At 36.2% G+C, this 25,356-nt stretch overlaps 1 protein-coding gene across 2 annotated transcripts in view; it reads right to left on the bottom strand.

Annotated features, from left to right (window-relative positions):
• The window catches only part of LOC140848000 (serine/threonine-protein kinase TAO1-like), a 398,025-nt gene that overhangs the window by 266,195 nt on the left and 106,474 nt on the right, over positions 1 to 25,356 (bottom strand). For both annotated transcript variants that reach the window (XM_073230047.1, XM_073230048.1), the window contains exon 5: positions 18,042 to 18,114. The gene's annotated coding sequence lies outside the window, so the exon portion shown is untranslated. The remainder of the gene's footprint in view (positions 1 to 18,041; positions 18,115 to 25,356) is intronic.

Below are 25,356 nucleotides of genomic sequence, written 5' to 3'. Positions count from 1 at the left end.
CATAGGCTGAATCCTCTGGCTTGAGGATTATCAAGATTTTATTGCTGTTGCTATGGCATGTTACTAGATTGGTGGGAAGAGGGAGATCGACTAAATTGTAAGGCGAGATTTCTGTAAGGGTGGATTGTGGGTAAAATTGAAACATTTCCAGAATATCTCCCCTGGCTTTAGTATATCTGCATATCAATAGGTGTTCAGAGGTGGAAAGAAGTACAGCTTTAGTGCATTTGCATCTGTCCTCAGGGGTGGCGAAGTTCATCTCCATATCAGTGGGTGATTACCTGGGCAACAGAGGGCTTATCTGTATCTGAGAGGTGAGGGGGAGGGCCAGGGTGGTTCCTGCTCCAGCAGGAGAAGAAAGACCGTTTGGAACTGCAATTTGTGAGCAATAAACGGGTTTTAAACTTTATTTCTCCCTTTGACTGATTTTAGATTTTAGAGGAATTTTGCCCCGGGATTTCCTTTCCCTGGACTTAAGGTGATGTAAAAATTTCTCTGGAGCAATTGATAGATTAGGCAGATTAGTAAGGATCAAATAACTTAAAAGTATAACTCATAAGCTTGATCTAAATGCATAAACATATGCTTATACAACAAATATTTTAAAACTTACTTTCAAGTACATATTAAACAAAAACTGATCACAAATTGAAAGGATGTAAAACCAAACTTTTATAACTCTAATAAAATTAGTTTGGAAATAAATTTAAAATTTAATGAAAACTTTCAAAACAAGTGGGATTCAGCTAAAGCATTAGAGTAAATAATTTAAACATGCTCGTATATATATAAATAAAAGGCCTAAAAAGTTAACGACCAAAAGACACAACCTAATAATTTAGAAGGAAAGGCCAATATAGCTGCTGAAAGACAACAGAAGGAAAAGATACAAATAAGAACAGAATTATATAGCAGAATATTGTTTCTTGAATGCTAATTATTTAAATGAATTTGATATGTTGAAAAAGAAAAAGATATTAGAAAGTGATAGAGGGCATATTTACAAATGAACATTATATAGCATTAAAAAAAGTAGAAACACAATTGTGCCTTTAAATTTAAAAAATAACTTAATTTTTATTTTTAATGTTAATTTTATTTTTTTTTTGAGATGGCATTTCTCATATTTATTGATCAAATGGTTGTTAACAACAATAAAATTCAGTATAGGGGGGTCAATGCTCAATGTACAATCATTTATCCATCTCAAGCCTAACTCTCGTCAGTCTCCAATCTTCTGAAGAATAACGAACAAGTTCTTACATGGTGAACGAATTCTTACATAGTGAATAAATTCTTACATGGTGAACAGTACAAGGGCATTCATCACAGAAACTTTCGGTTTTGATCACGCATTATGAACTATAAACAATCAGGTCAAATATGAATATTCATTTGATTATTATACTTGATTTATATGTTGATCCCACATTTCTCCCTTTATTATTATTATTTTTTTTATTTTTAATAAAATGCTGAAGTGGTAGGTAGATGCAAGATAAAGGTAGAAAACATAGTTTAGTGTTGTAGGAGAGCAATTGTAGATGATCAGGTGTGTGCCTGTAGACTATGTGTTAATCCAAGCTAGACAAGGGCAATAAACCATCCACGGATGCAGAAGATTTCTCTCAAAGCAGGGGGGGTGAGGTTCTGAGCCTCACCTCTGTTGATCCCCAATTTCTCACCTGATGGCCCCCCTGCGACTGTGCCTGTCTTAGGTTGTTCCTCCCTTGAGGAATCTTACCCGTCTCTGGCTAACCAGTCATCTTCTGGGGCCATACAGGGAAATGTAAAGTTGGTAAGTGAGAGAGAAGCCATATTGTTTGAAAAGGTTAGCTTTTTACTTCTTTGCAGATTTATGCCCTGTGGCTTCTATGCCCAGCACTTGTCTCGAGGTATCTTTACCACCTGGAGGGATTATGATGCTCGGTAACTTCGATATGAGGCACAAATTCTATTTAAGGGTTGTAATTAGGAAGGAAGAAGAAAAGCTATAGAGGTAGCATATGGAAGAAAACATGGGAGGATTGATTATTTCTTTGCCATATCTTCTTGTAGAGTACCTTAAGTATGTATAGGTTTTAAACTACTAACTAATTTGCGCACACATACAAACATAATAGGAATACGGTGACATAAACAAAGCAAATCTATAATTACCATCCATCTCCAGTGAAGCCAAGAAAACCATTTAGGCACCCTAGGCATTTGTGAAAATTTGTCTATGATATGATGGATATTGTCCAACTGTACTTGAACAGTCTGAGAGAAATCAGACAAATTGAAGCAGCCCATTTCTGGGATCTGTTCACATCCCATATGTTCTTTTTTTTTTTTTTTTTTTTTGAGAGGGCATCTCTCATATTTATTGATCAAATGGTTGTTAACAACAATAAAATTCAGTATAGGGGGGTCAACGCTCAATGTACAATCATTAATCCATCTCAAGCCTAATTCTCGTCAGTCTCCAATCTTCTGAAGCATAACGAACAAGTTCTTACATGGTGAACGAATTCTTACAGAGTGAATAAATTCTTACATGGTGAACAGTACAAGGGCAGTCATCACAGAAACTTTCGGTTTTGATCATGCAATATGACCTACAAACAATCAGGTCAAATATGAATATTCGTTTGATTTTTGTACTTGATTTATATGTTGATCCCACATTTCTCCTATTATTATTATTATTTTTATTTTTAATAAAATGCTGAAGTGGTAGGTAGATGCAAGATAAAGGTAGAAAACATAGTTTAGTGCTGTAAGAAGGCAAATGTAGATGATCAGATGATCAGGTGTGTGCCTATGGACTAAGTATTAATCCAGGCTAGACAAGGGCAGCAAGACATCCACGGATGCAGAAGATTTCTCTCAAAGCAGGGGGGGTGAGGTTCTGAGCCTCACCTCTGTTGATCCCCAAATTCTCACCTGATGGCCCCCCTGCGACTGTGCCTGTCTTAGGTTGTTCCTCCCTTGAGGAATCTTACCCGTCTCTGGCTAACCAGTCATCTTCCGGGGCCATACAGGGAAATGTAAAGTTGGTAAGTGAGAGAGAAGCCATATTGTTTGCAAAGGTTAGCTTTTTACTTCTTTGCAGATTTATGCCCTGTGGCTTCTATGCCCAGCATTTGTCTCGAGGTATCTTTACCACCTGGAGAAATTATGATACTCGGTAAATTCGATCTGAGGCACGAATTCTATTTAAGGGTTGTAATTAGGAAGGAAGAAGAAAAGCTATAGATGTAGCATATGAAGGAAACTTGGGAGGATTGATTATTTCTTTGACATATCTTCTTGTATAGTACCTTAAGTATGTATAGGTTTTAAACTACTAACTAATTTGCACACACATATTAACATAATAGGAATACGGTGACATAAACAAAGCAAATCTATAATTACCATCCATCTCCAGTGAAGCCAAGAAAACCAGTTAGGCACCCTAGGCATTTGTGAAAATTTATCTATGATATGATGGATATTGTCCAACTGTACTTGAACAGTCTGAGAGAAATCAGACAAATTGAAGCAGCCCATTTCTGGGATCTGTTCACATCCCATATGTTCTTTTAACCGTAGATAGTCTATAGTCATAAGATTTTGGAGTGCTACAACTTGCACCCCTCCCAACTCCTGGTTGAGTTCCAACAGTACAGATCCGGTCAAATTCGTTGTCTCACTGTATGCACATGCCAGCCTAGACATCTCCCTCCTCATTCCTATGGCAAGTCCAGGAGACGGTGGGCTGGATGCAGCCACAACCGCAGCATCGTCCGGATCCCTGTGGAGGCTTTTTGATGATCATCCCCCGGCACAAGTCCTCCAGAGAGTGCTGATGCCGGAAGCTCCTCCTCATATCGTATCTTAGTTCATTTTCTGGGTATCCAAGCTAGACCTTGATCTTCTGCATAGAAACAAACAGACCCTTTGCCCACACTTTGACATGCCCTCTATACCACTGTGCAGAACTCATTGGAGGTCAGCACACAGGAACTGCTTTTTTTTTTTTATTAAGAGAAAGGAATATTATCAGAAAAGAGTACCTCCATAGCTGATCATCTGACACCCTTTAAGTGATCAACATTAAGGATATTTAAAGCATGCGTTGATCTTTGATTTACCAATAGTTTTATCCTATCAAGGAGTAATCCCCCTTTTCTTTCTTTCTTTCTTTCTTTTTTTTTTTTGTTCTTTAATCTACACTTACATGAAGAATACTATGTTTACTATGCTCTCCCCTATATTAGGTCCCCCCTAACAACCACATTACGGTTACTGTCCATCAGCTTAGCAAAATGTTGTAGAGTCACTACTTGTCCTCTCTGTGTTGTGCAGCCCACCCTCCCCTTTCTCCCTCCCCCCCCCCCATCCTAATCTTAATACCCCCCTCTCCTTCCCCCCCCCCTTTTCCCTCCCTGCCCACCCATCCTCCCCAGTTCCTTTCCCTTTGGTACCTGTTAGTCCATTTTTGGGTTCTGTAATTCCGCTGCTGTTTTGTTCCTTCAGTTTTTCCTTTGTTCTTATACTCCTCAGATGAGTGAAATCATTTGGTATTTCTCTTTCTCCGCTTGGCTTATTTCACTGAGCATAATACTCTCCAGCTCCATCCATGTTGCTGCAAATGGTTGGATTTTTCCACTTCTTATGGCTGAGTAGTATTCCATTGTGTATATGTACCACATCTTCTTTATCCATTCATCTACCGATGGACATTTGGGTTGCTTCCAATTCTTGGCTATTGTAAATAGTGCTGCGATAAACATAGGGGTGCATCTGTCTTTCTCAAACTTGATTGCTGCGTTCTTAGGGTAAATTCCTAGGAGTGGAATTCCTGGGTCAAATGGTAGGTCTGTTTTGAGCATTTTGATGAACCTCCAAACTGCTTTCCACAATGGTTGAACTAATTTACATTCCCACCAGCAGTGTAGGAGGGTTCCCCTTTCTCCACAGCCTCGCCAACATTTGTTGTTGTTTGTCTTTTGGATGGCAGCTATCCTTACTGGTGTGAGGTGATACCTCATTGTAGTTTTAATTTGCATTTCTCTGATAATTAGCGATGTGGAGCATCTTTTCATGTGTCTCTTGGCCATCTGTATTTCTTTTTTAGAGAACTGTCTGCCCATTTTTTAATTGGGTTATTTGTTTTTTGTTTGTTGAGGCGTGTGAGCTCTTTATGTATTCTGGACGTCAAGCCTTTATCGGATCTGTTTGACCTACTTTTAAATTAGGTACTTTGTTTTCTTATTGTTGAGTTTTAACAATTCTTTCTATATTTTGAATAACAGACCTTTATCTGATGGGTCCTTTGTAAATATTTTCTCCCCATCTACAGCTTGTCTTATTCTCTTGACAGTCTCTTTCATAGACAGGAAATTTTTTAATTGCATGAGGTCCCAGATGATCAATTATTTCTTTTATGGATTGTAGCTTTGATGTTGTATCTAAAAAAAGTCATTTCCAAACCTGTAGTCATCTAGATTTCCTTCCACTTTTTTGTAGTTTTGTGCACTGCATTTAGGGATGTGATCCATTTTGAGTTAATTTTTTTGAAGAGTATAAGGTCTGTATCTATGTTTTCATTTTTGTTCTTTGCATGTGGCTGTCCAGTTGTTCTAGCACCATTTATGGTAAAGACTATTTTTACTCTATTGTGTTGCCTTTGTCCATTTATCAAAGATTTGGAGTCTACATTTATGCAGGTCTATTTCTAGATCCCATTCTGTTATATTTCTCTATTCTTTTACCAATGCCACACTGTCTTGATTATTATAGCTTTATGGTAAGTCTTGAAGTAGGAGAGTGTCAGTTCTCTAGGTTTGTTCTCCTTCAATGTTGTTTTGAGTATTCTGGGTTTTTTGCTTTTCCATATAAATTTTAGAGCAAGTTAGTTGATATTCACAAACTAATTTGTTGGCATTTTGCTGGGATTGCATTCAATCTATATATCAAATTGGGAAGAACTTACATCTTGACACTATTCTGTTCCTGTCCATGAACATGGAATATCCTTGTTTATTGAGTTCTTTGGTTTCCCTCATCCGTGTTTTTCCTTATATAGCTCTTGTATCTGTTTTCTTAAATTTATACCTAATTAACTCATTTTTGTGTGTGCTCTTGTATATGGTACTATGTTTCTAATTTCAAATTACATTGGCTTATTGCTAGTATATAGGAATGTGATTGTGTATCTTGTAGTCTTGCTATACTCTCTCATTAGTTGCAGTTTTTGGTTGATTCTTCCAGATTTTCTCTATAGAAAATAATTTTATCTGTGAACAAAATTTTATTTCTTCCCTCCCAGTCAGTATGTATTTTATCTCTTTTTCTTGTCTTAGCTTTTATCTAGGGGTACAACATAGTGTTGAAAAGGAGTGATGAGAGGGGACATCCTTGTCTTTTTCCCAATCTTAATGGGAAAGCTTCAACTGTTTCATTTTTAAGTCTAATGCTAGCTGTAGGATTTTATTTTAGATTTTCTTTACCAAGCTGAGAAAGTTTCCCTCTATTCCTACTTTATGAGAGTTTTTATTATGAATGGGTGTTCGATTGTGTCTAATACTTTTCCTGTATCTGTTAATATGCTATTTCTTCATCTATGTGGTTTTTCTTTTTTAGAATGTTGATATCATTAACTTAATTGATTTTCAAATGTTGAATCAGATTTATATACTTGGGATAAATCCCAGTTGGTCAAAATGTATAATTCTTTTTATGCATTGTTGGATTTGACTTCCTAATCTTTTGTTGATGATTTTTGTACAATGTTCTTCAGATATACTGTTCTGTAGTGTTATTTTTTGTAATGAAGGCCTTTTTATGTTTGTTTGTTTTTGTATTATGACAGTATCAGCCCATAGAATGAGTTAGGAAGTATATCCTCGGTTTCTGTCTTCTGAAAGAGTTTTTAAAGAATGGATATAATTTGTTCCTTAAATGTTCGGAAGGAATTTATACTGTAAATTTAACAATATTCTGGCTACTTATTGATCTGTAACAAACCACCCCAAAATCTAGACACTAAAACACAATAAAGAAAAAAACATTTAGAAATATTTTCTACAATTTTGTGGTGGAGTGGACTCAGATGGAAGATTCACATGTAATTAGACAGAAGCAGTGACTGCAGTGATCTAAAGCTATACTAGCCTGGGTTGGAAATCTGAGAGGTGGTAGTTAATACTGAATGTCAATTGGATGCTCGGAGAGCACTATTGACCATGGGTGTTTTCACATAGCTTGAACTTTTTATGATGCCAGAGTTCCTAGCAGAGTATCTATGACTTTGCCAGTTAAGTCCCAGAATATCACTTCTGCTCCATTCTACTGAACAAGTTAGTTAGAAATGCTGGCCTAGATTCAAGGTTTCTTTCGTATGCGAGGCCTTCATCTATGAAGAATATAGATAAAGGATGAGACTGAAACTATTCATTGTTTATGTTGGGAAATTATCATCATAAACAACCCAGAAATCCTCTTCACCAAGGTAGTAGAGAAATAAAATGCTTTTTATTATTGAATAAGCATTAAACCTCCACCCATTCTTCCCCTCCTTGAAAATATACTGCTACTAGGAGATGAGATTGTAGAATGGCATACAGAGGGAAATCCTGAAGTTGCAGTTGATCTTACTTACAAAGTACACACCCACATACACACAAACAAAATAAAGTAAGCCTATCTGGTCACTCAAGTCAACTAGTTACTTTGTGTGTGTGTGTGTGTGTGTGTGTGTATGAATGTGTGGATGTACACAGTTTACTTTTAGTGTGTATATAATTGTGAAAAAATATTTACACAGTTTTATATTAGTTATCAACTGTCTCTCTAACAAATTACCATACATTTTTGTATTAGATCAACAAAAATATACTTTCATATACTTGATAGAAGTCAGAAATCTAAAATGGGTCAGCAGGCAACCTTTCTTCTGGAGGCTCGAAGGGAAAATGCAGTGTTTCCTTGCATTTTCCAGCTTTTAGAGGCTGCCTACATTTCTTGGCTCATAGCCCTGTTTCGCTTTGACCTTTGTTTCCATTATTTACTCTGCCTCCATCATCACTTCATCTTCTCTAATTCTGACCCTCCTGTCTCTTAAAGAGGTCCTTTTAATTACACTGAGTCTAGGATAATTTAGGAAATTGCCCCATCTCAAGTTCTTTAACTTAATTACATCTGCAAAGCTCCTTTTCCCCCGTAAGGTAAGATATACAAGTTTGGAGTTTTGGACATAGACACATTTCGGGAGCCAATTATTCAGCCTGCCACAATTTTGAAGAACATTAACCTAAATTGCAAATAAAAATTGCAAATAATAGTACAAAAATATCAGTGCAACAACCAATAACAAAGGAATAATATTACTGTATAACATATTCAGGATATGGAGATGTGTGTGTGTGTGTGTGTGTGTGTGTGTGTGTGTGTGTGTGTGTGTGTGTGTGTGTGTCTATAAAATGGAATATTATAGATAAAGATACTTGGAGCACCTCCTTACTTAATTTCTCCTGTCCTCCTCCCCTGAGTCATTTCCCAAATTGAATTTCTCAAGTAAATGTCTAGTTTACATTAATGGAATTTTTAACATGGTGTTGATCTTTAATTTTTATTTGAATTAATAAAGATGTGTAAAGCTAAACATTGGAGGGTGTCTATCAAAGACAATTGCTTACTTTTTGAACATAATTGAAATTGAGCTTTTTTCCCTTCCTGAAACTAACTAGATGATAACATGAGGTTAATATTTTATCTTATTGGGAACATCAGTGTGAATATAGAAAAAAACTGAAATATTAAAAATAAAACTATTAAATATAAATAAATAAAGATTGGACCAGTGAGATATTTAAAACAATTCTGCACAATCACTTTCTTTATGTAATACTTAGATTTTACATATACCACTGTCTATGACAGTTATTCTAATTTAAGATTATAGCTTTCTTTTTAAAATCAACTGCTTTATATTAATGTTACATATGTAACGTTATTATTTTGATTTAAATGTAACTAGTTTCTTGTTCTTTCTTATTTCTGTTACCGTTTATTTTTTAAACAAATATTCCTTTATTTTCTTCCAGACTAGTATTAGAAACATTTTTTAACCTTTTTCAAAATAATAAAAAAATAACCATTTGGCATTTGTATTAGATTGCATCAAAATTAATAATTTGCCTTTTGAAATATTTATGTAATACACCTCCTGAAAAATCTTTTGTCTCTCCATTTTCAAGTTTTCCTCTTTGAGAAAAGTCGTGTCATTGTTCTTTGCTTGTCTTGCTTTCAAATACCGTAATTAATATATTAATAGATTTTAGGGAACTATTGACAAAGGAGATGCAACAACCATAGTTGCATATGAAGATAACTAAAATAATAGAAGAGAAATATGGTTAACTTACTATTCAAGAAAAACAATGAACTGAATCTGTATATTAAAATAATGCAATGACTTTGAAAAATAGACACAGCATTTTACATACAGGGACATGTTACTAAATTTAGACAACTTAGTAAAAAGACAACCTGAGTAATGGGACAAAGTGTTTGTAAACCAACTACCTGATAAGGTATCATTGCTCAAAATATAAAAGGTACTCCTACAGCTCAATAGCAAAAAGCAAAACAAACAAAAACAAATATTATTTTTCAAATTGGCTAAGGGTTTGCACAGACATTTCTCCAAGAAGACATACTAATGTCCAACAGGTATATGAAAAGATGTTCAACATCACTAATCATCAGGGAAATGCAAATTAAAGCCACAATGAGATACAGCCATACATACATTAGGATGGTTATTATAAAAAATGAAAGGTACCAAGCGTTAGCCAGAATGCAGAGAAATTGGAAATCTTGTATATTGTTGGTGAGAATGTAAAAGATGCAAACTGTAAGGAAAATAGTATGGAGTTTCCTCAAAAAATTTAAAAATTAGACCTACAACGTTATCCTACAGTCTCACCTCTGGATATTTATCACAAAAAATTTAAATCGGGATTTCAAAGAGATATTTGCTCTCTCATGTTCATACAGCATTACTGACAGTAGCCACGTTGTGGAAGCAACCCAGATGTCCATGAAGGGATGAATGGATAAACATCATGTTATATAAATACAGTGGAATATCATTCAGCCTTAGAAAAAGAAGGAAATCCTGTCATTTCCAACAACATGGGCATACTTCTAGGTCATTATACCAAGTAAAATAAGCCAGTCACAGGACAGATATTACATGGTTCCATTTATCTAAAGTAGTCAAGGTCGTAGAAGCGGAAGCAAGAATGGTGGTTTCCAGGGGCTAGAGGGAGTGGAACATGGGAAATAGTAGTGCAATTTTGGTTATGCAAGATGAGGAAGTTCTAGAGATACACTGTAGAACGTGTGCTTATATGTAACAATACAACAGTTTAAGATGATAGATCTCATGTGTCTTTTACCACAGGAAGTATCATTTAACTTATTTATTAAAAGTGTTAGATAGTGAAACATCTCTAATATTTTGAATGACATAGAATACAATGTAAGATTGAAATATCTCCAACATCATTATCATTTCCATAATCATTATAATTAGTACTACAAAAATATCAAATGTATAGGTATTAAGGATAACTGATTATATATAACATATATTACATACATAATATTTATGTATAATTCAGAGTAAGTTATTTCAGTGTGTTAAGAGGCTTATACCTATAATTTCTAAATTTCTTTTAATATGTAAATATTTTATAGTTTAGATTCACATGTTATAGTATTGTAAATTTCAAGGTACTATAGAGTAAATTTCAAAATTTTACAAAGAAATAATACAAAAATGATTGATGGCACTGAATTATGATATCAGAAATAAGCAGTCAAATCTAGTAGACTGGTTATCATAAGGTGACAACTTTAGTATGTAATTCACCTAGATATAATTGTTCAAAATGATATATTTGGAAAATAAAATAATAGAAACTATTTAAGTTGGAACACTGAAATGAGTTTAAGTGTCTAAATGAACTGGTAAACTGGGACCTCAAATATGTTTATTTTCATATATAAAACTGAAGATAATATATAGTTGTAATCTGTAAAATAATGGTGATAAAAAGAATTCTAAACAATTTCTTACAATTAAAAGCAGTATATATTTACCCATTCTGCAACTACATTACTTGGTAACTATGAACCTTTTCATCTTAAAGGAAGTTTTCAAGAGTAAAATTTTTGCTCTTAGACTCTAAAAAAATAATGTGCTGAACTGTTGACTATCTAATCTTTAATATTTAAAATTGAAGCAATACACATCAGCTCCTAAGAGACCCATGTCAAATTCATTTTGAAATTCTAACATTCTAAAATAAGCCCATTGTTTATTTATATTTTCAAAATTGCTATTATTTATAATGGAAAGATACTTTTTGTATAATTTCCCAAGAACTTCATACTCACAGCTACAAATTACATGTGAATATTAACAGTGTATGGTATATATTGCAATATAATGCTGAAGTAATTATGTGAAACGTAATTAAATTATATAAAGTAACTCATAGCTAATACAAATTCATAATGAGGGACACGTTAGTACATATTTTTTGTGATGCTTGGTGATAGAGAAGTGGGAGAGAAATAATTATGATTGTCCCAATCATTTTAGGAAGTACTTTAGGTGGTAACAATGTTAGAAGGAAGGATACATATTCTAAGGTAGATTTTTGGGAAACTGGAGCTAATAGAAATACAACATTACATAAACTTGATAGATCACAACTTGGAAGTTCACTATAAGAAAGTATCCATCTTGTCCTTCCTGCAGCTTTCAAATAGGGATCTCCTTATGAGTTACAGGCCTGTTCACATCTGCTATTCCTTCATGAGTGCATATTGGTAGGTTTTGTGTTTCTAGAAATTTATCCATTTCTTCTAGGCAATCCTAGAAGGATAAGGAAAGACTACTAAAAGCAGCCAGAGAAATAAGATCCCATACAAAGGAAAGCCCAGCAGGCTATCATCAGACTTCTCAGCAGAAACCTTACAAACCAGAAGGGAGTGGCATGAAGTATTTAATGCAATGAAGTAGAAGGGCCTGGAACTAAGAATACTTTACCTGAAAAGACTATCATTTAAACTTGAAGGAGGGATTAAACAATTTCCAGAAAAGCAAAAGCTGAGAGAATTTACTTCCCACAAACCATCTCTACAGTGTATTTTGGGGTGACTGCTATAGATGGAAGTGTACCTAAGGTTTAACAGCTGTCAACAGAGGTAACAAAACCACAGTAAAGAAAGAACAGTTAATTACTCTGCAAATGCAAAATTAAATCAAATACCACCCAACTCAATCAAAGGATAGACAAAGAGTACACAATATGATACCCAATATATAAACAATGGAGGAGGAAGAAAAAGAAGGAGAAAAAAAGAACCTTTAGATTGGGTTTGTAATAGCATACTAAGTGAGTTACAACCTCCCAAGGCTGATCCAAAAAGAAACATAAAATCTGAGCACACCAATTACCAGCACTGTAATTGAATTGGTAATCAAAAAAACTACCTAAGAACAAAACTCCTGGACCAGATGGCTTCACTACTGAATTTTATCAAACATTTAGTGAAGACCCAATATCCATCCTCCTTAAAGTTTTCCAAAAAGTAGAAGAAGAGGGAATACTTGCAAACTAATTCTATGAGGCCAGCATCACTCTAATACCAAAACCAGGCAGAACCAAAAAAGAAAAGAAAATTACAGACCAGTATACCTGATGAACATAGATACAAAAATATTCAACAAAATACTAGCAAACTGAATTCAAAAATACATCAAAAAGGTCATCCATCATGATCAAGTAGGATTTACTCCGGGGATTCAAGGATGGTACAACAATCAAAACTCCATCAACACCATCTACCATATCAACAAAAAGAAGGACAAAAACCACATAATCATGTCCATACATGTGGAAAAAGCATCTGACAAAATTCAACATCCATTCATGATAAAAACTCTCAACAAAATGGGTATAGAGGGCAAGTACCTCACCATAATAAAGGCCATATATGACAAACCCACAGCCAACATTATACTTAATAGCAAGAAGCTGAAAGTTTTTCCTTTAAGATCAGGAACAAGACATAAATGCCCACTCTCCCCACACTTACTCAAGATAGTTTTGGAGGTCCTAGCCATGGCAATCAGAAAACACAAAGAAATAAAAGGCATCCAGATTGGCAAGGAAGAAGTTAAACTTTCCCTGTTTGCAGATGACATGATATTGTACATAAAAAAACCCTAAAGAATCCACTCCAAAACTACTAGATCTAATATCTGAATTCAGCAAAGTTGTGGAATACAAAATTAATACACTTAAATCTATTGCATTCCTATACACTAACGATGAACTAGCAGAAAGAGAAATAAGGAAACCAATTCCTTTCACAATTGTGTCAAAAAGAATAAAATACCTAGGAATAAACCTAACCCAGGAAGTGAAAGACCTATACTCTGAAAACTACAAGACTCTCACAAGAGACATTAAAGAAGATACCAATAAATGGAAACACATCCCATGCTCATGAATAGGAAGAATTAATATTGTCAAAATGGCAATCCTGCCTAAAGCAATCTACAGATTCAATGCAATCTCTATCAAAATACCTAGAGAATTCTTCAATGAACTAAAGCAAATTGCTCTAAAATTCATATGGAACCACAAAAGACCCCAAATAGCCAAAGCAGTCCTGAGAAGGAAGAATAAAGCAGGGGGGATCATGCACCCCAACTTCAAGCTCTACTACAAGGCCACAGTAATCAAGACAATTTGGTACTAGCACAAGAACAGAACCAAAGACCAATGGAACAGACTAGAGAGCCCAGATATAAACCCAACCATATATGATCAATTAACATACAATAAAGGAGCCATGGACATACAATGGGGAAATGAGAGCCTCTTCAACAGCTGGTGTTGGCAAAACTGGATAGCTACATGTAAGAGAATAAAACTGGATTATTCTTTAACCCCATACACAAAAGTAAACTCAAAATGGATCAAAGACCTGAATGTAAGCCATGAAACTATAAAACAAAACTCTTAGAAGACCACATAGGCAAAAATCTCCTGAATATAAACATCAGCAACTCATTCCTGAATATATCTCCTTGGGCAAGGGAAACAAAAGAATATAGGAATGAGTGGGACTACATCAAACTAAAAAGCTTCTGTACAGCAAAGGGTATCATCAGCAGTACAAAAAGGCATCCTACTGTATGGGAGAATATATTTGAGAATGACATATCCGACAAGGGGTTAACATCCAAAATATATAAAGAGCTCACGCACCTCAACACCCAAACAGCAAATAACCCTATTTAAAAAGTGGGCAGAGGATATGAACAGACAGATTTCCAAAGAAGAAATTCAGATGGCCAACAGACACATGAAAAGATGCTCCACATTGCTAATCATCAGGGAAATGTAATTTAAAACCTCAATGAGATATCACCTCACACCAGTAAGGATGGCCAACGTCGAAAAGACTAAGAAAAACAAATGCTCGTGAGGGTGCAGAGAAAGGGGAACCCTCCTACACTGCTGGTGGGAATGTAAGCTAGTTCAACCATTGTGGAAAGCAATATAGAGGTTGCTCAAAAAATTAAAAATAGAAATACCATTTGACCCATGTATCCCACTCCTTGGAATTTACCCAAAGAATAGAAGTTCTCAGATTCAAAAAGACATATGCACCCCTATGTTTATTGCAGCACTATTTACAACACCCAAGATATGGAAGCAACTTAAGTGTCCATCAGTAGATGAATGGATAAAGAAGAGGTGGAACATATACACAATGGAATACTATTCAGCCATAAGAAAGAAACAAATCTTACCATTTGCAACAACATGGATGCAGCTGGAGAATATTATGCTCAGTGAAATAAGCCAGGCGGAGAAAGACAAGTGCCAAATGATTTCCCTTATTTGTGGATGGAGTATAACAACGGAGCAAAATGGAAGGAACAAAACAGCAGCAGACTCACAGACTCCAAGAAGGGACTAGCAGTTACCAAAGGGGAGGGGTGTGAGAAGAGAGGTGAGGAGGGAGGTCGATGGGGATTGAGGGGTATTATGTTTAGTACACATGGTGTGGGGGATCACGGGGAAAACAGTGTAGCACAGAGAAGGCAAAGAGTGAATCTGTGGCATCTTACTACACTGATGGAGAGTGACTGCATTGGGGGATGGGTGGGGACTTGATAATATGGGTAAATGTAGTAACCACATTGTTTTTTCATGAGAAACCTTCATAAGAGTGTATATCAATAATGCCTTAATAAAAAAAAATTGTTTTAATAAAGTGATCCTGACCTCAAAACATTAGGGTACCACTGTTATAAATACATTTTTTAAAATTATTACTGAAAAATGTCCAGGGTCTTAACCACAAGTAACCCTTTGTAGTCCTTGGAGATGTGGAAGAAATAGCCAAATCTCTTCTTTCTTTTCCCAACAGTCTGAGAACAATCTGTAACATACAGGGTGACCATACATTCTCCTTTGTCTGGGAAAGTCTACGCTTACACCTGTTCTCAAGGCATAATTATTAATAGTAATCTTTGAATCTCAGAAGTATCCTGTTTTGTGTGATAAATTATATTGTCACCGAGATTATACAGAAAAATCAAGATTGTGCCACCATTTTTCCTTACTCTCTGTCCTGGATAAACTTTTTAGACATCAAAGTTTCAATTATATTAGGATACATGATACAAATATTATATTTAATTTTTAAACCACCTGTTGATTCTAACAATGCCAATACAGAACAAGTAATCACCCTCCCTGAGTCTCTCTCCAAGTCTTGACTGTAATAAGAGTATGTATTCTATAAGTTTCCCATGTAGCCTTAATATTCAAGCTAAGCATGTCCCATTAGTTGTCACCTGGGGCCACCCCAAGCAAGCATAAAGTCTTAACGACCTTCTCAGCTCCATGGCAATGTGTCAGCCATATTTTCTCACTGCTACTGTGAGCTCATATTCTCCAGCATGGGGATCAAGAAAGGAAAGAAAGAAAAAACAACTCAGCTGTGATGGAAATACTAGAAAAGTTCCAACATTTGGGTGGCTAATGCTAGTGACAAAGCCAATTCACTCTTTATCCACTGAAAAAATAATTTACTGGGAGCCAACTATGTACTCCTCTCTTCAATTATATAATGACAGAGACTGACATATAATGTAAAACAAACTGAAAAATATTTCCTTAAAAATATTCTTATCAGATACAGTTTTTAGAAGAAAAAACCAATCATAATTTTCCATTTTTTTCTTTTTATCTTTCCTCTTTTATTGGAATAAAGTTGATATGCAATGTTGTATTGGTTTCAGATGTATAACATAGTGACTCAATAATTATATACACTACTAGATGCTTGCCACAGTAAGTATAATTATCCCGTTACATCCCAATATATTACAATATTATTGGCTATATTCTCTATGTTGTACTTCCATTCCTATGACTAATTTACTTTACAATTCACTGTTTGTACCTCTTTATCCCCTTCATTTATTTTACCCAGTCTTCCACTCCCCATTTCAACATATCTTAGAATATCTTCTATATACTAATTTCACTATGAAGAAACTATATGTTTAAAGAACAAAAATCTTAAATATAACATTAAGAATTCATGCAGCAATTGCTTTAAAAAATTATGTGAAAGGGAAATAATTTTCCTGAAAATATGAATTTGAAAATGGTCTCATTTCTATGTAGATTCTTACCAAACATTCAGACCTTGAGTTATGGGATCAATTCCTAGGCAGTCTCGTAGATGTTAGATGTTCTTCTCAATCAGTAAATCTGAACTCAAAAGAAAATATAGGAGTCTAACTTTCAGATTTTAACAAAGGAAAACACCACCAAGTTAGGTTCGTCTACTGTGAAGGAGAAAACTCCTATTTCAGAGATCTACAACTAGGGCAAGCCCTGAAAAGCAAGTGAATTTAAACAGCCCTAACTCTCTGCTCCCACGCCACCCCCTGCCCACCTCACCCTGTGGCACGCCCCACACATGCCACTCCTGGCGGTGCTCTGCTGCAAAACAGGCCTGAGAGATGGAGGGGGACGATAAAGCACTCTTCCCACGAGAGGGTATAACCTCTTGAGAAGAACAGGATCTGAGAGGCCATACTGATTAGACTACCAACAAATACCACCAGTATTAAAATTTATTTATGTAGACAAAATAGTAACATAGGGAAAATTTTTCTCTGTCATGTGGCCAACTTAGCTTTCCTCTTTATGAAACACCTTTTACTTCCTCTGAAGGCCCATGATTTGCTTTATCTGCAGGGAATTTGCTTACAACTGCCAAACCATTCCTAGAAGTTATGGAGAGTAACATGTGGCAAAGTCAACACGCATCCCGCTACAACCCAACTTTGACATCACAGCATTCGTTACCCTGGAGCCCAGATTTAGTCTCAAAATCCTCCAAAACACAGTACCGAACATACTCTCTGTCACTGGCCCTAGGTTGACACAAGAATCCTATTTTTTTTCTAAGCCATAAGGTATAAGTTAGACCACATAAAAATATTTCTGTTTCTAGCCTGTGTCTCCTTAATTACTCACAATCATATGCTCCATTATTGTCTCTCATTTCCTTCCCCACTTTCTCCCCTCTGCCTCCTCTTCCTTTCTCTGCCTTTTCTCAACACATTTCATCATCATTGAAATCTATCAGTTTCTTTTGACCAACCTCAAAATCCAGCAGCTCCACAGAGCCTTCCTTATATTTTAATCAAAGAAATCAAGTATCTTAGCTTTATTATAGCCAATGCTCAAGTTGGTAAAAATTTGCCTTTCAATGTCAATATCATACGTGTACGCCCTCATCAGCCCAACAGACAGGCCAGCATATGACCTGCTGCATGGGTGCCCAGTAAGTGTATGAAAAACCTGGGTACATACCACATGCTATTAAAAACAAATGAAGCATTCTGCTCAAGTATAGTGAAATCCTCCAATCATTTAGCTGCTTACCTGCACAGTTCCAGAGTTGGAGAAGTGGTAGACTTTTCAAGTATCTTTCTTTACAAAGTAAAGATGGCAGAATCTAAAAAAAAAAGACGGTATTTATAATGTGAATCAAAACATAAAATACTTATGAAATGTTAAGAAAATATGCAGAGCCTATAATAAAGACATCTCTGAACTTTTACTGAGGCCATAGAAGAACAAAAGAATTAGAAACACTCCTTATTTCTTATTATTTCAAGACATTTCATGTTCCTTGAATTATATAATCACAGACTATAAAACAAAAATACTCATTTCCATAAAAATATTCTTTTCAGATAGTTTTTAGAAACCAAACATAATTTTCCATGTCTCTTTTTTATTATTGGAATAGAGTTGATATACAATGTTATATTGGTTTCAGATGTACAACATAGTGACTCAATAATTATATACACTACTAGATGCTCACCACAGTAAATGTAGTTCCCCATTACCATACCAAGATATTACAACATCATTGGTTATATATTCTATGTTGTACTTCCATTCCTAAGACTAATTTACTTTATAATTTGTATTATGTACCTCTTTATCACCTTCACTTATTTCGCCCCGCTCCAACCCCATTTCAACATATCTTAGAATATTTCTTATACACTAATGCCCCTATGAACATACTAGGTTTTAAAAGAACAAAACAAAAATCTTAAATAGAACATTAATAATTCATGTGGAATTTGCTTTGAAAAGTTGTAAGAAAGGGAAATCATTTTCCCTGCTAAGATGTCACCTCTTCTAAAAGTAGTTTGTTGCCATTTGGTACTGGCACAAGAACAGAGCCACAGACCAGTGGAACAGATTAGAGACTCCAGAAATTAACCCAAACATATATGGTCAATTAACATTTGATAAAGGAGCCATGGACATACAATGGCAAAATGACAGTCTCTTCAACAGATGGTGCTGGCAAAACTGGACAGCTACATGTAGGAGAATGAAACTGGACCATTGTCTAACCCCATATACAAAGGTAAACTCAAAATGGATCAAAGACCTGAATGTAAGTCATGAAACCATTAAACTCTTGGAAAAAAACATAGGCAAAAACCTCTTAGACATAAACATGAGTGACCTCTTCTTGAACATATCTCCCCAGGCAAGGAAAACAACAGCAAAAATGAGCAAATGGGACTACATTAAGCTGAAAGCTTCTGTACAGTGAAAGACACCATCAATAGAACAAAAAGGAATCCTACAGTATGGGAGAATATATTTGAAAATGACAGATCCGATAAAGACTTGACGTCCAGAATACATAAAGAGCTCACACGCCTCAACAAACAAAAAACAAATAACCCAATTAAAAAATGGGCAGAGGAACTGAACAGACAGTTCTCTAAAAAAGAAATACAGATGGCCAAGAGACACATGAAAAGATGCTCCACATCGCTAATTATCAGAGAAATGCAAATTAAAACTACAATGAGGTATCACCTCACACCAGTAAGGATAGCTGCCATCCAAAAGACAAACAACAACAAATGTTGGCGAGGCTGTGGAGAAAGGGGAACCCTCCTACACTGCTGGTGGGAATGTAAATTAGTTCAACCATTGTGGAAAGCAGTATGGAGGTTCATCAAAATGCTCAAAACAGACCTACCATTTGACCCAGGAATTCCACTCCTAGGAATTTACCCTAAGAACGCAGCAATCAAGTTTGAGAAAGACAGATGCACCCCTATGTTTATCGCAGCACTATTTACAATAGCCAAGAATTGGAAGCAACCCAAATGTCCATCGGTAGATGAATGGATAAAGAAGATGTGGTACATATACACAATGGAATACTACTCAGCCATAAGAAGTGGAAAAGTCCAACCATTTGCAGCAACATGGATGGAGCTGGAGAGTATTATGCTCAGTGAAATAAGCCAAGCGGAGAAAGAGAAATACCAAATGATTTCACTCATCTGAGGAGTATAAGAACAAAGGAAAAACTGAAGGAACAAAACAGCAGTGGAATTACAGAACCCAGAAATGGACTAACAGGTACCAAAGGGAAAGGAACTGGGGAGGATGGGTGGGCAGGGAGGGATAAGGTGGGGGAAGAAGAAGAGGGGTATTCAGATTAACATGCATGGGAGGGGAGGGAGAAAGGGGAGGGTGGGCTGCACAACACAGAGAGGACAAGTAGTGATTCTACAACATTTTGCTAAGCTGATAGACAGTAACCATAATGTGGTTGTTAGGGGGGACCTGATATAGGGGAGAGCATAGTAAACATAGTATTCTTCATGTAAGTGTAGATTAAAGAACAAAAAAAAAAGAAAGAAAGAAAAGGGGGATTACTCCTTGATAGGATAAAACTATTGGTAAATCAAAGATCAACGCATGCTTTAAATATCCTTAATGTTGATTACTTAAAGGGTGTCAGATGATCAGCTATGGAGATACTCTTTTCTGATAATATTCCTTTCTCTTAATAAAAAAAAAAAAAGCAGTTCCTGTGTGCTGACCTCCAATGAGTTCTGCACAGTGGTATAGAGGGCATGTCAAAGTGTGGGCAAAGGGTCTGTTTGTTTCTATGCAGAAGATCAAGGCCTAGCTTGGATACCCAGAAAATGAACTAAGATACGATATGAGGAGGAGCTTCCGGCATCAGCACTCTCTGGAGGACTTGTGCCGGGGGATGATCATCAAAAAGCCTCCACAGGGATCCGGACGATGCTGCGGTTGTGGCTGCATCCAGCCCACCGTCTCCTGGACTTGCCATAGGAATGAGGAGGGAGATGTCTAGGCTGGCATGTGCATACAGTGAGACAACGAATTTGACCGGATCTGTACTGTTGGAACTCAACCAGGAGTTGGGAGGGGTGCAAGTTGTAGCACTCCAAAATCTTATGACTATAGACTATCTACGGTTAAAAGAACATATGGGATGTGAACAGATCCCAGAAATGGGCTGCTTCAATTTGTCTGATTTCTCTCAGACTGTTCAAGTACAGTTGGACAATATCCATCATATCATAGACAAATTTTCACAAATGCCTAGGGTGCCTAAATGGTTTTCTTGGCTTCACTGGAGATGGATGGTAATTATAGATTTGCTTTGTTTATGTCACCGTATTCCTATTATGTTTATATGTGTGCGCAAATTAGTTAGTAGTTTAAAACCTATACATACTTAAGGTACTCTACAAGAAGATATGTCAAAGAAATAATCAATCCTCCCATGTTTTCTTCCATATGCTACCTCTATAGCTTTTCTTCTTCCTTCCTAATTACAACCCTTAAATAGAATTTGTGCCTCATATCGAATTTACCGAGCATCATAATCCCTCCAGGTGGTAAAGATACCTCGAGACAAGTGCTGGGCATAGAAGCCACAGGGCATAAATCTGCAAAGAAGTAAAAAGCTAACCTTTTCAAACAATATGGCTTCTCTCTCACTTACCAACTTTACATTTCCCTGTATGGCCCCAGAAGATGACTGGTTAGCCAGAGACGGGTAAGATTCCTCAAGGGAGGAACAACCTAAGACAGGCACAGTCGCAGAGGGGCCATCAGGTGAGAAATTGGGGATCAACAGAGGTGAGGCTCAGAACCTCACCCCCTCTGCTTTGAGAGAAATCTTCTGCATCCGTGGATGTCTTGCTGCCCTTGTCTAGCCTGGATTAATACTTAGTCCATAGGCACACACCTGATCATCTACATTTGCCCTCTTACAGCACTAAACTATGTTTTCTACCATTATCTTCCATCTACCTACCACCTCAGCATTTTATTAAAAATAAAAATAATAATAGTAATAAAGGTAGAAATGTGGGATCAACATATAAATCAAGTATAAAAATCAAACGAATATTCATATTTGACCTGATTGTTTATAGTTCATAATGAGTCATCAAAACCGAAAGTTTCTGTGATGACTGCCCCTGTACTGTTCACCATGTAAGAATTTATTCACTATGTAAGAATTCGTTCACCATGTAAGAACTTGTTCGTTATGCTTCAGAAGATTGGAGACTGACGAGAATTAGGCTTGAGATGGATTAATGATTGTGCATTGAGCATTGACCCCCCTATACAGAATTTTATTGTTGTTAACAACCATTTTATCAATAAATATGAGATGCCCACTCAAAAAAAAAAAGTAGTTTGTTGCCTTAGCACAATTCTGAATGAACTACTAACAGAGATTTTTGAGAAGGAGTAAGTTGGTGAAATAATTTTAAAGTTAAGCTAAAGGAACAATGTGATTCAATTAAAAATTGGAAAAAAGTAATATAATCTTTAATGTTAAAGACAGATGACTTCTGTTACTAAAAACATTCAGATAATAATACAGTGTAGAATAATACTAATAGTTATTGAGGGACTATAATGACAGGCTTTGGAATAAACACTTTAGCACATTATTTAATTTCCATGTACATGATTTAATTGTAAGTGAATATGCTTGCTTTACAAATGGGTAGGCTAAATAAATCACTGGCCAGAGTTGACATGTGGAGGTAGAACAGACAGATGGATAGGTGCAGTCTCTGTATTCCAGTCTCAAAAGCATCCCTTGTTAGTTTGGTGAATTTGAGCTTGTAAATTAAATTCCTGAGCCTTCAATTCCTAACTTACAGCTTGAGGATGATAATAACCACCTTATACGACAATACACAAATGAAACAAGATATAAGTATGCTTAACAGAGTTCCCATCTCATAGCTGACGTTGAATAAATGCAAACTTAAAAATGCTTTTTAAAAAACACATGATTAGACAGATACTGAAGTGCAATAATAATAGCGAACATATAGTAAGCACTTCTAAGTTCTGAGTATTTTCTTTTTAGTGTTTTCCATGTATAAATTCACGTTAATTATCCTAAGTGTGTGTGTGTGTGTGTGTGTGGTGTGTGTTTGTGTGTATTAGTCACTAATATTACCCTCATTTTAGAGATCATGAAACAGAGGAGCAGAGAGATTCAACACTTTTCCAGTGGCACACAGCTAAACTGAGGCACAGCTGAGATTAAACACAAGTGGTGCTCTTGGCCTCCACAATCTACAGCACTACCTCACGTACAATCATGCTGACCTGAGGCAGAGAAGGAAATGGATGGAGTAGGGAAGCCTGAATACAGGTTGCAGGTAGGATACCATTAAACAGTCTAGGCTTAAGTCAATGAGAACTTAGACAAGAATAGAAACAACAGGGTTAAAAGGTAGGGAACTAGTGTGGCACCTTTTTTTAGGAAAGAAGAAAATAAAAAGATTGAAAAAGAAAAGAAAACAACCACTGTAGATGAGAGAAGAGTCCAACTCCCAAGTTTGAAATGGGAGAGAGATGATATCCTTCATCAATAGTTGGAAGGCAGAAGAAGGTTCTTTTATTCATTAACACACCCTATAAAATGTCTGGATATATTGTGTAATGACAGCATTCCCAGGTATATTATATTAACCAGAAAATTTTCTATATAGGCATCTTTATCAAAATCCTTAAAAGCCCAAATCGCCTTTTTCTCAGCCCTTCTCACCTCTTTTCCTAGTCCTATGTGAATATGTGGACACACCAGGACTTGCTCTCCGTAAGACAGGGAAAATGTTATCTAAAATGTGTGTTTGGCACATACTGGTTTATTCTGACAGTGAAAAAGATGTCCCCTCTGTGTCAGAGAATCTCACCCCAGATTAGAATGCTGTCACCAGCTGGTTGACCAGTGAGTCCCAACTCTTAAAGTCTCCAAGGAAAAGAGGGCATGATTTATAAACTGTTCCAGTGCTCCGGGAAGAGGAAGAGACGGCGCTGTCTACCAACTGCCAGCTGGTGCTTAAAAAAATCATGTCCAACAGAACACAGAACTAATTCTCCTCTTTATTCCCATCGATACCACTGTCATCAACAAGCCAGTCGTCCAAACCGCCTTTTGGGGACCTGGAGAGTTCTTGAATTCTTTTCCTCAGCAAAGCTGTCTTTCAGACAAAACATTGTGGGAAAATATCATTGTATGGGAACAAACAACCTTTTGTACTCCTGAGCGCTCATTTATCTGGCCAAGTTCACTTAAACTCTCTGAGGTTTAATTACCTCATCTATAAAATAGAGGGCTGGGTGAAAAGGTTCTAAAACCTAGGCGCAGTGTAATGTTTGATTGCTATTCTACCTCAATGTGGATTAAAATGTTTTAGATGGGAAAAGAAGAATCCAGAAAGAAAATGCTGACTGGACTCTCCAAGCTGACCCTGCACTTCATGGCCTTCTCTCCTGGAGTGACCCTACCCCAGGCTAAGCTGTAATAATGCACAACAGCTCACAACTACTGTGACTGCTGCTGCTTTTCTGGAATTCTCCTGAACTCTTCTCTCCCTTCCCCCTTATTCTTCCTTTAAAAATTTCTGAACCCTAACTTATGAGCAACACATGGTGCATAAAGTGGACCATCCCACATGGAACCCAGGATTTAAAACAAGTTGGTTCTTACAGGCATAGCATAAGGTTATCATACCGTAACAGAGCTAATATTCAAGGATGCAAATTTGACGGGAATTCTCACCAAAACTCATAGATGCACAGAGACTGGAAGGGATTTTGATAAGTCAGTAATTCTAACTTCATATAAACACACGGAAATCCCTAGTCATGGTTACTCAGCCTCTCCGTGAGCGTCTCCAGCGACTCGGCACTCACTCCTCACAGAACAATCCATCTCACAACATCGGAACCTTGTAATACATAACACGTGACTTTCCTTTTCACCAAGAGACATGGGCAACGCCCTTTTTAAAGGGCCAGCATGCCCCTGGCAGGACATTTTGTAATGCGTCCCCAAGCAATTATTTTGGAAGGTCATTTAATAATCCTGGTAATTAAAAACATGTAGCTTGAAATGATTAATATCTTATATTGGGACAATAAGTATTTCAACTATAACACGTATGTTTAAAAAGGATTTCCTTGGTTACGCAGCAGTTCAGGTTTAATGTTTGGTATCTAAAGAGAGAGAAGGCAGACAGGATTTGAATGTTTTCTTTTAATTGTATTGATTGAGAAAGAGTACATTTAAAATATGTACATACTGTGGGCTTTTTGGAAAACAGAATAGATTCACCTACTTTTGCTGTCTTCTAAAACCTTATTAAAATGATGTAAGTTTTATTTAACACATAAATTCACAAAAATGAGGAGAAATAGGAGAGGAAAAAAATGATAGGATGTTTGAAGATGGCAAGTAGATTTATATTAAATGCCTTAGTGAATCCAAGAAAACTAAATCTTAATACAGAACTTAGAAAAACTGTAGTATAGCTTGATCCCACACAGGAGAGAGAGAAGGGAGTCC

This window comes from Manis javanica, chromosome 2, assembly GCF_040802235.1.
Source record: "Manis javanica isolate MJ-LG chromosome 2, MJ_LKY, whole genome shotgun sequence".
NCBI lineage: Eukaryota > Metazoa > Chordata > Mammalia > Pholidota > Manidae > Manis > Manis javanica.
This window is presented reverse-complemented; position numbering and strand designations above follow the sequence as displayed.